This window comes from Styela clava, chromosome 7 (assembly GCF_964204865.1).
Source record: "Styela clava chromosome 7, kaStyClav1.hap1.2, whole genome shotgun sequence".
Lineage (NCBI taxonomy): Eukaryota > Metazoa > Chordata > Ascidiacea > Stolidobranchia > Styelidae > Styela > Styela clava.
The window spans coordinates 19,730,987-19,744,853 of NC_135256.1; positions in this window are offsets into that span (position 1 = coordinate 19,730,987).

The following is a 13,867-nucleotide window of genomic DNA, read 5'->3' on the forward strand; positions in this document are numbered from 1 at the left end:
CATACTCAGCCGAATTATAATATTTCAAAAATATAAATATTCTTACATTTCATAATGCTCTTATATTTGCGGTTTGGCAATATTTAGAGCAGGCGATATTTATACTATTTTGTCGTTTTGATTCATGTTTTCATAATGTCAAACAATGTATGTCGAAATATCGAAATACAAAAACATAAAAAATAGTTTTCAAATATAAACATTATTCAAATAATAATTTAATTGTTTCAAAATACCAGATTTTCTAATTTAGTTAACTTTAATATTGCTACACCTATTTCTTCTCTGATGGCGCGTGTTTTATTACGATGGTCACTATTTTGAACTTGTGACCAAAATATATCATTGGTCAAGATTGACTGTTCAATCAAATCAAAACTTGATTGTCTGTAGAAAAGAATATTCGACTTAATCACAGTATTCTTCGATGTGTCATAATTGACAAAAAGCAAAATCCACGGTTTATGACCGAGTAATTCTGATCTCGCATAACGGGATTATGTTATAATTTGATGAAACTTGGTCGCCCGCCGTCGTCACATATCTCTGTCATGCGCGCGGTTACCCAAAGGACCGATCTCGTAAACATTACTAGTGTGGGAAAATACTCTCTCGACGGTTCCCATACCGCGAGACGAGTGCCCGAGGCAAAACGAGGCAGATAGACCGATAGGCGAAAATGTTAAAAAAGATCGTGGCCGGATATTGCTCGGACTCCGACATTAAAATACAAGAATTATTGTTTGTTTTGTTTTTAAAATACATAAACAAATTCTGTGACAAAGCTGACAAATTGTAATAGAATGTAAAAGTGTTAACACGAACTTTAAATGTAATTAATTTGAGTTTTTGCCATCGACGCGGAAAGTATTTTGTAATTTTTATCGCAATTTTAAATAACAGACAAATGTTCTCAAAGAATAATTACACTATTCATTTTGTACCGGAAGAAAGTTGGACTCATCAGACATTACCACTTTACAATAAGATAGAGAAACTGTAAGAGTATCGATTTATTTTCTGCAAAAGAGGGTGCGACCAACGGTTAACATCGATTCGAACTGGATTCGTCGTCGACGATTAGTATTTTTATGGCGTGATAAATTATGACGGCAATCAGTCGGAAACGCCATTTGTTAACTTAGCAGTGTGAGAAAAATACACAAAAACGATTGAAGAGGGGTATTTAAGTATAATATGCGACGGCGATGTTTACCGACCAAGTTTGTCAAATCTTTTTATCGCTCATATTCGATAAAAACTATCCTTTTCCGGTCTCATACTTCCCCAAGCATGATTGATATAAATTGAACAATGTTTCATCTATAAACCATTCTTGTGAAAGGCATCTATTTTACGAAAATAATAATATTTTCGGAAATGCGGATCTGACAAGGGCGTCACGTCTCGAGGAATGACATTCTTCTTCTTAGATAATAATCATAAGCTATATCTCTTATGACATCGTCATTGTCTTGACCGTGGGAACTATTCGTTTTATGAGATAGAAATAAACAACATGCAAAATGAGAACCGCGCTTTTCGGCTTTAAATAGTTCCGTAGAAAAATGATAAATTTTACCAAAATTTGTTATCAATTTGCATATTACTTGGAAGCCGCATTTAACTCGAGACTGATATATATAAATATACATATGCTAATCTTGTAATGTCGAATATCGCATCCAATTAAAAGTAAAGTGAATACAAAATCTCAAGCTGTGTTGTATTATTCTAAAAACTATGCAAATAGCGGACTAGAAACGGATGGCCAATGTATTTCTACGCTCACTCTAGTCAATGGTGTCGTTTTTCAACAGCGCCCTTGTCGCAGAGTGGTAAAGCCCAACCTTCGTGCGACGCCATTTTGAGAAATGTAATCGCTTTAGTACCAGGTAAACGAGATTAAGAAGTCTATGGTATATTATGGTAATATCGTATAAGATTTAAATTTCATCTAGACAGAATGGATTACTCATAATACCAAATGCTTAACTGAGAGTGGATTCCAGTAGTGCTCATATACAAGTGGATACTGCCGCGCATATATCGCAAGTGACCATCCTCTCTTAGGACAGATTATAACAAAATATTTGCTTTTTATGTGTGTTGATATGCAATAATTTTAGTGGCTCGTTGTTAAGTCGCATTTCATCGTCAAGTTCATGCATGACAATTGACAATTTTTTCTTAGAATAAGTTGTCGACAAGAAATTAGCAGTTGCATACCAGGCTCAGTGCCGATCAGCATACGGTACTTAATAACGTTACATCGTATATGGCTCTTGTGGAATTTACGAGATGTTCAAAGTGCCATTTGTATTGAATAACCAACGGGAATTTTCGTGACACGACGTTAAACTTGTAACACCATCTACTTCTGTAATCACGATTCGACTGATTTCTAATTAAATTTGACAAAAAAAAATTATAGGTGTAACGAAAATTGATGTTGTTTTTCAAATTCAAAACAGTGACTTCATCTCCTATGAAAGTATCCAGCTGTGACAATTTTCACACCAGATTATGCTGACCTGTGATCTGACGTGTTTGTGCGTCATTAAATTGTTTCCATCATTGAGCTATTTCGTAATTTTTTTTTTTTTTTCTTCTCTAATCGTGAACTGTGTCGTCGAAAGAAAATGTTACAAACAGTAGTCTAGGATAGGATCATAATAATTAAATCAGTAACTTGCGAACTCGATTTTTTCTTCGAAGAATCAAGTTAGATTACATTCATCTTTATTTTTGAGAAATTCGGACTTATATTCAAATAAACCATATAATATATCTGTTGTATTCCTTTCACACCTCAAAGCACAGCACAAAGTATGCTCGATATCGATGTAGAAGTGATGAAATGATATTTACAAGCTGAGTTTGGCAATTGCAATATCCGATGCTTTACATGAATGAGTTGTATACAAGTTCGGTATATTATATTTTATGTAGTGTTTGCTCTGAATATGGCTTTAGCAGACACTGATATGTAAAAGTCTACAACGTGATTAGAAGGACCAGTACGACATTTCCATCTCAATTTTATTATACCCTGCTGGGCGAGAGGTCACATAATGGCTTGTGGTTTTTCGTACGATGTATGAAACGAATCCATTGCAAATATAGGAACGATGAAACGATTCTACTTGCGATGATAGAATGGACATTTGGTTTCACTTTACAGTAATTGCGTATTGAGCGTTTGTGCAAAAAAAATCCTATAAGGTTATCTGTTTCTTATACAACAAACCAATCTCTGAGTTTTTATTGAATTTGAGCTGCCGTTGAAAATAACACAATTGTAAGTTTATGTGGAACACTTCACAATTATTTTATGAGGTAATATTAGTTTTTAGTTCACTTTTTTATAGCAACGTTTATATCGATTTACTTGAGAAGCAAGCTCGTTCTTATGTCTGTAATTTGCATTTCTGAATATTGAGTTCAAGAATATTATGATAAAGTTCAAAAGTTCAATGAATAGCAGTACCGAGTCAAATAACATATTAAACAACTTTTGATACTAAGTTACAAAGAAATAAAATATCATAATCAGAGTATTTTTAACAAATTTAAAAGCCTGCTTGATATTAGCCAAGCGAATTCAAAAACAAAGAATAATTGACCATTTCGCTTTTAATTTGGTTTTGAGTTTTTTTTACTTTGAAACAAATTTTTGTCATCCCAGTTTTTCTTATTTTAAAAATGTTCACGAAAATTTATCTTTAAAATTTGTACAAAATAAAAACTTTCTTCATTCATCGAGACTCTAAACTCGCACTTTCCGCCATTTTCAATTGCAATTGATTGTTATCACTCAGTCTATAATGATTTCATGAACTCACTTCAGAACTTATATTTCTATTATTATTGGGAAATGGGTAGAAAATGTATATGATTGCTATAAATTGCTACTTGATCATGATAACATTCTACGTAAATCTTCGAAAAGAAATTTGAAAAAATAAAACGGGTGCCTCGCTGGCATAGCATTCATACAATATTTATTTATCGGAAATGATTGTTTAAAAAATAATGGATTAAAAATATCGTTATCATGATTTTACGTAAAGAGCGAGTAACTTGATAAGAAATGATTTATTTTCCAAATTTTAGGTCAGCTCAGAAATATTTCCGGTTCGTATTTTAATCCTAATATCTCAATTTTGTGGAACGCAATCAAAACACACATGCATATCATTTATCATTACACTGTGGATGCGCATTTCCATGCCTTGCCCGAACAAAATATTCACGATTTGGCAATTGAAACATGTGAATAACCGAATTTATAAACTCTTCCGTTTGGGCTGTGTTCTTTTTAGGGTAATGATAAAGCTACTCAAATGTTCTAGCAAATGTTTTTTTGTTTTGTTTAGACATAAACTATAGAGTTTAGACTGTTGAAGGGCGCTGGATGCTTCCTGTCACTCCCTTCCCCGGTTTTTATTGTCATTTGCCGCTGCCTTGGTTTCATTTAGGTTCCTTTTGGGGTAAGGATAAAGCTACGCAAATGATTGAGCGAAATTCTGCATGTTTTTGTTGTCGTATTTGACTATTGCTCGTGAGAAACGAAAAATGTTACAATTTTCTGGACCACGTATCATGAAGACCTATTGCAACTAAGATTTCGAGACCCATAGCCATCAACGAAGTAGTCAATTATGTAAAATTACGTACAACAAACTTCAAAATGGTACACATTGTTAAATTTTAGCCTCTGCCATTTTGCAGCCAATAAATTTTGACTGACCTTATTATCTTTGAAAGTAAATTCAAAAACACTCGAGAGCTATATTAAAAACTATCTAGAAACAGATTAATCCGATAAATTATATTTAAATATCTCACAAATAAATATTTAACATTAGTCCCGTCGTAAATGTGATAACAATCGCACATTACTGACCAGAAACGTGCCTTATCGCTGAAATATGTTGAAAGCACTTTTTGTTGATCTTTGCAAAATGTGACTCGCAAGAAGGTACATTACGTATTTGTATGGTTCCTCAGCATATTGCGTAACTGGCTTCTACAAAAAAATAGTGCATTGAATATATACCACGAGTAATTTGTCTCAAAAATATATTGATATAACTAGTATTCAGTCAGAGACAAACCAAGTGTTTTTTCTCTGACTGATTACTAGTTATATCAATTTTTCTCCAAGTACAACGCAATATTATTATTAGATTAGTTTTCTTTACATAAACATTTTATACTTCCTCACACATAGTACCGTCATATATACCAAATTTTATTCGATATTGCTCCAAATAATAGGTAGGATTTGGTTTTCTATCAATTTAAAAAACAGCCTGTTTTGAAACAAGGGCTTGTTTTAAATCGGATATTTTTCTGAAACACCCCTTGCATGGCCCCAAAACTATGCGTTTTAGTAGCTGCGCACGCTGTCGGGAAAATACTTACAAAAATATAAGAAAAGAATTTTGCTTCGACTTCGATTGCGTAGCTTTATTGTCAAGTTAGTACTTATAACAAAGCAATGTTTATTCGAGATATCAGAGAGAAGCTTTGATTGAAAAAGGCAAGATAAATCATGAAATATTACTCACGGGCCTGCTTAAGCACAGCCCAAAAACAGGAGCATAGGAGCAAGCTCAGCGACTAAGTCTGGTAATAACAGTGTGTTTATCAAAAAAGTAATGGAGGATATACTTGGATCGTTGGCAAACTACGCAGGTACTAACGTAGGTTAGGATCCCATGATGGGTGTGACAATGTGCAATGGGGCTGCTGCACTTCTCGCCGTCGCGGGGTAGTTCAAGTAATGGTTTGTCGTTTACGGCCTCCTCCACCAACCCGCATGTTGGACATGTTACGCTACAGCTTGAGCGCGTACGAGCAAGATACATGTGGCGTTTCGAAGGGTATATAAACGTTATGGATCGATTAATTAACCCATTAATTACCTTTTTCCCTAAAATCCTCCCTTTGCTTATTTTGGAAGTTTTTATCCCTCCCCCCACTGTACATAAAAACTTCATTTAGTTATTCAATTTATAATGGATCGCTAGCTATTATGCAAGTCAAGTCGTGGGTGTACACTTACTTATCCTATAGCGTAAATTCAAATGTATAAGCGCTCAACTATAGAATCCATGATGCAAAAACTCGAAAAATGCTTCGACATTCTTTATATGTTATTGTGACGTCACGACAATGTTATTTTAAAAAATGATAATTTGTCATAATGGAACAATTAGGCTACAACAACGTGCATGTCACTTGCCACCTCTTTTTATGCGTTTCGGCATCCATGTGATAAAATCTGAGTCAATAGAATAGCATTACACTAATAACTATTCTATAAAAAGCTTGAAATCGCCAAAAAGTATTTTACGCAATTTGGTTATTAGCGTGGCGATATACTTCATTACTAGTTATTATCAAATTTAACATCAGAATATCACGAAAAATAAAAATGTAAACACAACTTGACTTTCTCATGCGGTCTATTGATCCAACAAAATTTTTGCCGCAATACTTGTACACAGAGTTTTTCAGTGAGATTTACTTTCATTGTATCAGATTAGATTTCGCAATATAGATGCTTCTATTTCTACAGGACATCTAGTGAATACAATATTTCGTTACCACACCGATCACCAACTTTGGCGCGACCGCCAGCGTTCGAAACGAAACAGCCCAATCAAAACTGAAAATGTCAACACTTAGGAATATTTTTTTTTATGTCAGATTGTATAACACGATTTAATTGAATTATTATATTATAATTTCAGATGTCCATATTTTTCACCGCCCATATCTTTTATTCCAGACATTACATACTATCTATATGTGAAAAATATTTATCATATATAATTGTTGATTCAGTCCATCGACGTACTCCAATATATCCACCAGTCAAACAATCCATTATGTCCCATTTGTTCATCACATTTAAGTAATTACATAATTTATTTTATAGTACGGTAGGCATGGAAATAGTAAAACATTCACTTTAATTAGACAAGTTAACTATCATGTTAGATTAGCTGAAGGGTGCGATATTCAGCCCAACCAGCATGAAAGTTCTCAGGTGGTACAGCATTTCAATTTTAAAATTGCATATCAATAATAAATATTGATTCAATAGTTGTAATAAATTAGGGTTTATTTAGTTCAGTTGAACCGGTCTCTCGAGCCGGTCTCTGGATCCAACAATACTGCATAGATATCTATTTTGTATGGTGGGAAACATTAATTTAATCTTGGTTTTATACTGTATTCTCAGATGAATTTTTATTTCTAATTTATTATACTCCACACTATTTCGATATATCCAAATGAATTGCTTACCAATTCCGATTGAGACAATCCAGTATTCGTTGTCAATGTTGAGCAAAAGAAGCACTGATTTTATGCCAGTTCGGCCAGGTTGGCACCAAGCCCAAAATCAATTTAAAAAGGACATTTACATAATAAATGATTTACCGTTTCACTCTCATTTTCATCGCATAAAAGACAGTTCCATCTTCATCATTGAACCACTGATAAAACATTCATTTATTCATTCAAAACATCTATTCGTAGAGCTAAATTTGCCGCTTTTCAACAAAAGTCTTTCATTTTTCTCCGTAAACCGTAATACCAAATTTTATTCTAGGTCTTGGGTTTTATATTTCAATAATTTTCAGAAAAGAGATCATATGATTGGTTGATTTAGAGGTTCGATTGATGGAGCCATGCTTGAATGTTAGATATAATATCTCTTTTAAATATTTCTGCTCTGTTTTGAATTCAGTGTATATTACTGGAAGTATTGTTTCTTATTCGTAAAGCCAATTGTGAATTTTCCACGTGAAATAAGTCCCCAAGTGTTATAATTCGAATTTCAATCCAAATTTTGAAATCAAATGGGTATAATAAACTTCCAAGAATAGGATTGTACTAGATATATTCTCTAAAAATATCATGGAAATTGTAAGGTAAGATAGTTCTTACTAAATTTAGTTTCTAAAGTGTGTTATCATTTTCCTATAAAATTGAGGTATTTTATTTGGCACGTTTCTTAGTGGAAATTCAAGGAACAAATTTTCAGAATACTCTGTATCAAATACACTATTGAAATGTTGAATAAAATATTTTGCAAATTTAGTCCAAGTTTTATTTGTAACCTGAATCAATCTGATAGCCCTTTTTAGTTTTTTTTAGACTGGATCCTTTTGTCAAAATCTATCATTTTTATTGCCCCTTAATTATAATCAATACATTTGGATCCTGCTTATCATTTCTGTTTCATAATCCCAATTAAATCATCAAATATGCATTTTTAATGTTTTCAATAAATCACCAGGCATGCAGCAGAAAATTGCGGTTAACTATTATTTACCTTCCAAAGTTAGAGTTCTTTATTTCCATAACTTTGGATTGAAAGTTTAGATTATTCAATTTCAAACAGGTTCCATATTATTTTTGTTGTATTCATCTCAAATTGTTATTTACAACAGAAATACCTTCATATTGACTAATATTGATCTTACTGCATTCTCCAGAAAAAAGAATAGCAAGCACTTAGCTACATTTAGTTTCGCTCATACAGCTAAAATCATCAGCGAATAATTTTAATATTTTCATAGAGCCATCAGGCATTTCAAATCCAATAATGTCCTTTTTGCATCTAATATTACAAGCAAAACTTCTGCAATAAATAATTACAAGTAAGGAGATAGGGGACATACTTGTCTTAAACATTTTAAATTTGCAATATTTTTTGATAAAAAATTATTAACTTGAATTTTACGTCAAAGCTATCTCTATACAATGCCTGAATCCACGAAATGAATTTTGGTCCAAAATTTAGATGTCTCAAAGTTTCCCATAGAAAATCTCTGTCTACTGAATCGTAAGCCCTATCCTGATCTAGAGACACTAATAGTAAAGGTTTTTTTCTATTTTTGCATACGAAATTGCATCTCCAAAAAATATTGAGTTTGTTTATTTCTCTTACAGGGACGAAACCAGTTTGTTTAATATGAACAATACTCCCATGACTTCCTTTAAACATTTGCAATAACCTTCGCCAGAATCTTATAATTGACATTCAGTAAAGAAATAGGGCGCCAATTTTCAATAAAGTTTTTTTTTCATCCTTTTTCATACATCAATTGGATTATTGCTTTTCTCATATATAGATTTGCTTGTTTAATATTAAAAGTTGCCCCAATCACACTTTGTAAAAAAATGTTTCTTAAATTATTCCAAAACACGATATAAATTTTTTGGGGGATTCCGTCAGACTCTGGAGATTTATTATCTTTCATTTGCATGAGAGAATTTTTTCTCTCTATTTTTTGAATATACACAATTCATTTTATTTTCATCTTCAGTCAATCTAGCATTATAATTGCTCACTATAATTGCATTTTCCACTAGTTTTTTAATATAATGTGGTACAAAACAATTTCAATTTATTTCAAATTTTCTCGAAATCATACACTAAACCACCGTTCTCTTTTTTTATTCTATCCATAATTTATTTCTTCCCCTAGGGCCTAGATTGTTCAAAATTTAAAAAGTAGGAATTGAATTTCTAGTATATATTTTATTTTTAAAATTTATTACTAACTCTCTTTTGGCATGCATAGAGATAAATATCTACGCAATTGTTCAAATCTGTAGGAACTTCATCATTTTGCTCTAGTTTTTCGAATTTCTTAGCTTGTTGCTCTAGTTTCAACATTCTACAAATCTGTATAGCCCAAGTTTTTAATTTCAGTTTACATTCATTCTGAAACTCGAAAATTTCATGATTTTTAATTTTTAAAATTCACGCGATCATTTAGTAACCAATATATTCGAATTAGGTCATTAGAAATTAAAAATTTGTCGAGTCTTTTCTGTAATATGTAATTTGAACTAGAGTAATTAGAAGTCATACAGCGACAAATGAATAACTAAATAGATAACGAGAAACCGATAACTAAATAAAAAATCAAATAAATAGGTTACTAAGCAAACAAATGGATAATATCCATGTCTGATTTTTCTCCTTCCCTTTCACATAGTGGTTATTGGACACGAAATGTACATATGGATTGTTTCGTGCAACGCGAAAGTCAGAAGTTTTTTGACAGTACCATACAGTAGACTAGATAAGATGAGGGACTGTAAAAGGTAAGGTACTGCTTCGCTTTGTTCTTTGTATCCATATATTTGAGCATCGCTCTCTTGTTACATTTGCTAATACATGCTCGACCATGTCGTTTTTGGACACGAAATGTATATATGGATCGTTTTGTCATTGCTCTTCTTTTCCATTTACTTGTCTTCTTCTTTTCTCTTGAACTACTATTGTAAACTGATTTCGTCACTTAAATCAAATGCAAAAAGACGCGTACAAGTAGTTGACGTCGTCTTTTATTGTATGTACAAAGAATGTAGGCTACATCAGGAAAGTACGAGGATAAGATGAAAGGTACATGTGTACGACGAAAGTGCGGTTTTGTAAAGAAACAAACAAACATTAGCCTATTTACAACACTCAATGTGCCAACAAAAACAACAATTGAAATAAATAACTTAGCAAATTAGAACTGACCTTAAAGAAACATACATGTGTAGCCTATGTCCTGTCAAACAACAGTTACGGCTGATTACAAAAGCAATCATTCACAAAACACTCTTTCCGCGAAATACTCCCTAAATACCAAAAAATAAACTGAAATACGTAGTTGACAGTGTAGCTTCCGAAGCAATAGACAGTTGATCGGAAAACAGTTTAGTAGTGTCCCCTCCCCGTTATGCGATCACGTCGCATTCGCAGCACTTCTACCCCGTTTTGGCTAAAGTGGAAACCGAAAATAACTCTCGCTCCACATCCGTGATCCACACTTACTTCCCCATCCACAGCCCGCTTCTCGTCAAATTTCAAATTGGGAATTTTGTGGGGCAAAACAACACAAGTGGTCGAAACTGTAATTACTAACCCTAACCGCATGGATCAGAGGGAAGCGGCCATATGGAATTCCACAGACTACCATTTCAGATCGAATAACAGGTTTACATACCTAACATTTCGATAATATTTAAACACTCAATTGTTTATTAGTAAATAAACATTGACTGAAATGTCCAAGTGTGGCAGAGAAAATCCCAGCGCTGCAGATACCATATCCAAAAGTATGTCACCACATTTTCCATCCACTTCAAATGTTTCGTCAGTTTCTGCATCTCCGAAAACAGGTACCCCTGTAGTATGTGTGTACCAGGTTAGGGTAAGGCCATAATTTTATCCTGATTTTCCTTATTTTAGTTCTATTACGAGTTTGGGGACTGTCTGGGCTAGCCAAGTGAATATACCCCCTGCCCATAGACTTCCCTCCCCTTACCTAACTTGATATAAAGTAGGCGAAAAAATTAGTTACCTCCATATTTTGTACACATACTTTTAGAGCGCCAAAAAACAAACATAAAAACTATGGCAGAGAAAATAGTTGTATCAAAATCGTAAAATTAATTTTTAAAAAGCAAATGAAAATAAAATCTACAAGTAAAAACCATTCGTAAAAAACAGCCTTTTAATTTATTGTCGATGCATTGAATGGCTTAGAATTGTTGATGTAGGGAAAGCGAGAAACTGTGGGGAAAAGGTAAACTAATTTGGAGAGGAGATTAGCGAAAGAGACGGGGATAATGCTTTTTGTAGGTGGTCCAAGGTGTTCATGATGGATTCATTATGGCGGTCGCGGAGCTTGGTTTCACGTGAAGTGCACAGAGCTCTTCGTAGTTATCGTCAAAATTTCTATTGTGGGGCATTTGTTTTGAAAAAAATACCTGACTTTTTGAATGTAGTGAAAATTATAACGCATTTTTCTGCACGATTATCGATAATCAAGTTGTTGTTAAAATAAATTCATAATATAGTAAATAAATTCTCATATATTTCATTCCTGTATAGATTGCAGTAATCACTTCAGCAGTTATTTTTTAATGTGCGATTTCATCTTCCCGAAGCCATCAAATGTCGCTGATTTGTAAGCTTTTGTTCTACTTCATTTATGATCACTAATCTTTCATCGTCATTAGCAAAAATTACATTCTAGTAAAGTTCCACGGGCAATATTTGTGGTTATTTTATTTTCAGCGATTCAAGAGTTGACAGACTTGCAGTGTACACAGAGAAAAGTCGAAAATATAAGTGGTACCTCTTATTATAATGAACAGGTATGCGTTTCCGGTGGCGCCAAAGAGATTATACATTCTTCGTCACTATAATTACATTGAGTTGAAATAAAATTCTTTTCTTAAAATATGTAAAACTGGGAGTTTTGATATTTCTTCATAATGAAATAGATTCGATGGAATTGTTTTCTACAATTCAAACAGCCCCCCACTAACGATTTGGTTTTTGGGCACGTGAGTGGTCCTATGGATCGTTTTCATATTTTTGGTAATCTTGTTCTTGTTGGTCTTCTTCGTATAGTTTTAAAAAAATCGCTTTTTTCTTTGATTACTGGACCAATTGATTTGAAAGTTTCAGTGAGTAAAGATTATATTTTTCGCTAGAAGGCTATTACTTGTATCATATTTACGCTTTTATTTATCGTTTTTGTGTGTTATGAGGCCATCAATATTTTCCACTATGTGGTGTTAGGTGTTCATATATTTGAGCATAGCGCTCTTGTTATATCGTATATGTCATCCCGGGGAGGGGTAAAGTAATAAGACGGATTAATAATATGACAAACCATGGTCGTTCGTTCAGTTACCGACAGAAATCTGTTTGCCTTGTTGCAAATGCATGGGCGTTGTTGATTAAACACAAACCTTAGCCCCAAGTATTCGTTAAAAGATATCGCCAAGCTGATTGTAGTTGGAGTACCTTGATTCCATTCTGCACAACAGTTGAGTCGCATGCTCTCCATTTTTAATTTGTTTTCTGAAAAATCGAATAATCGGGTTACCTTGGTCTAAGTTGAAAAAAACTTCTGCTGTGTGGGGTAATTTATATTGTATTATTGCATATTTTGGTATTCTCAACTTACCTGTGTACTGGCAACAGTAATTTATCTTTTTTGTATTGACGTTATGGTGCTGCTATTGGTTTTCAGTCATCAGAGAGATGTCTGGTCTAAACAAGCGAGGAGGTTCTATATTTGCAGCGGCTACATTGCGAGCAGTTTTATAGTTATTTTCTCCATGAATACGAAGGTGTTCATTTTCACCCTTCATAACAAAAGTCACACTACTGTGCAACTTCATGAAATCTTGACCAAGAATTAAGTCTGAACACAATTTTTCCATCACTTTGAAATTTAGGGATGAATAATAATTCTTGCCCAACTTCATATCAGCAGTAACTTTTCCATGTATTTTAGCTGCCATAGTTGTAGAAGCCATTGAGATTTTACATTGCTCTAATTTGAGCTTTAATCCAAGTTTTCTTGTCAATTTGGCATCTATGAGACTATCTGTTTCTCCAGAGTCCACAAGAGCAACAGCCCTGGAACTATTGATGAACACTTCAACTAGAGCTGCTTTCAAACTTCTTGTGGCTGCAACAGATGTAAATGCAGAACAATGTCGAAAAGAAGCTAGCATACTTTTATTATCAGCTTTTCCGTTTTTTGATTACACATTTTGGCAGAATGACCAATTTTTCCACAACTGTAACACTCGGAGTCCTTAACAGGACATTTAAAACGCACATGAATCTTACCCCTACAGCTTAGGTTACCACACTGTGCTCATTTAATTTGTTGGTTTTAATTCCAATTGATGCGTAAACCAAACTTGACCAGGGGTCCTACGCCTATTCCAAGCCCTGAGCGGCTGGATGTTCTAGCATAGACTATATGGCGTCATAACGGAAAACATCAGACCCAGTCAAGCTTTCCTGTGA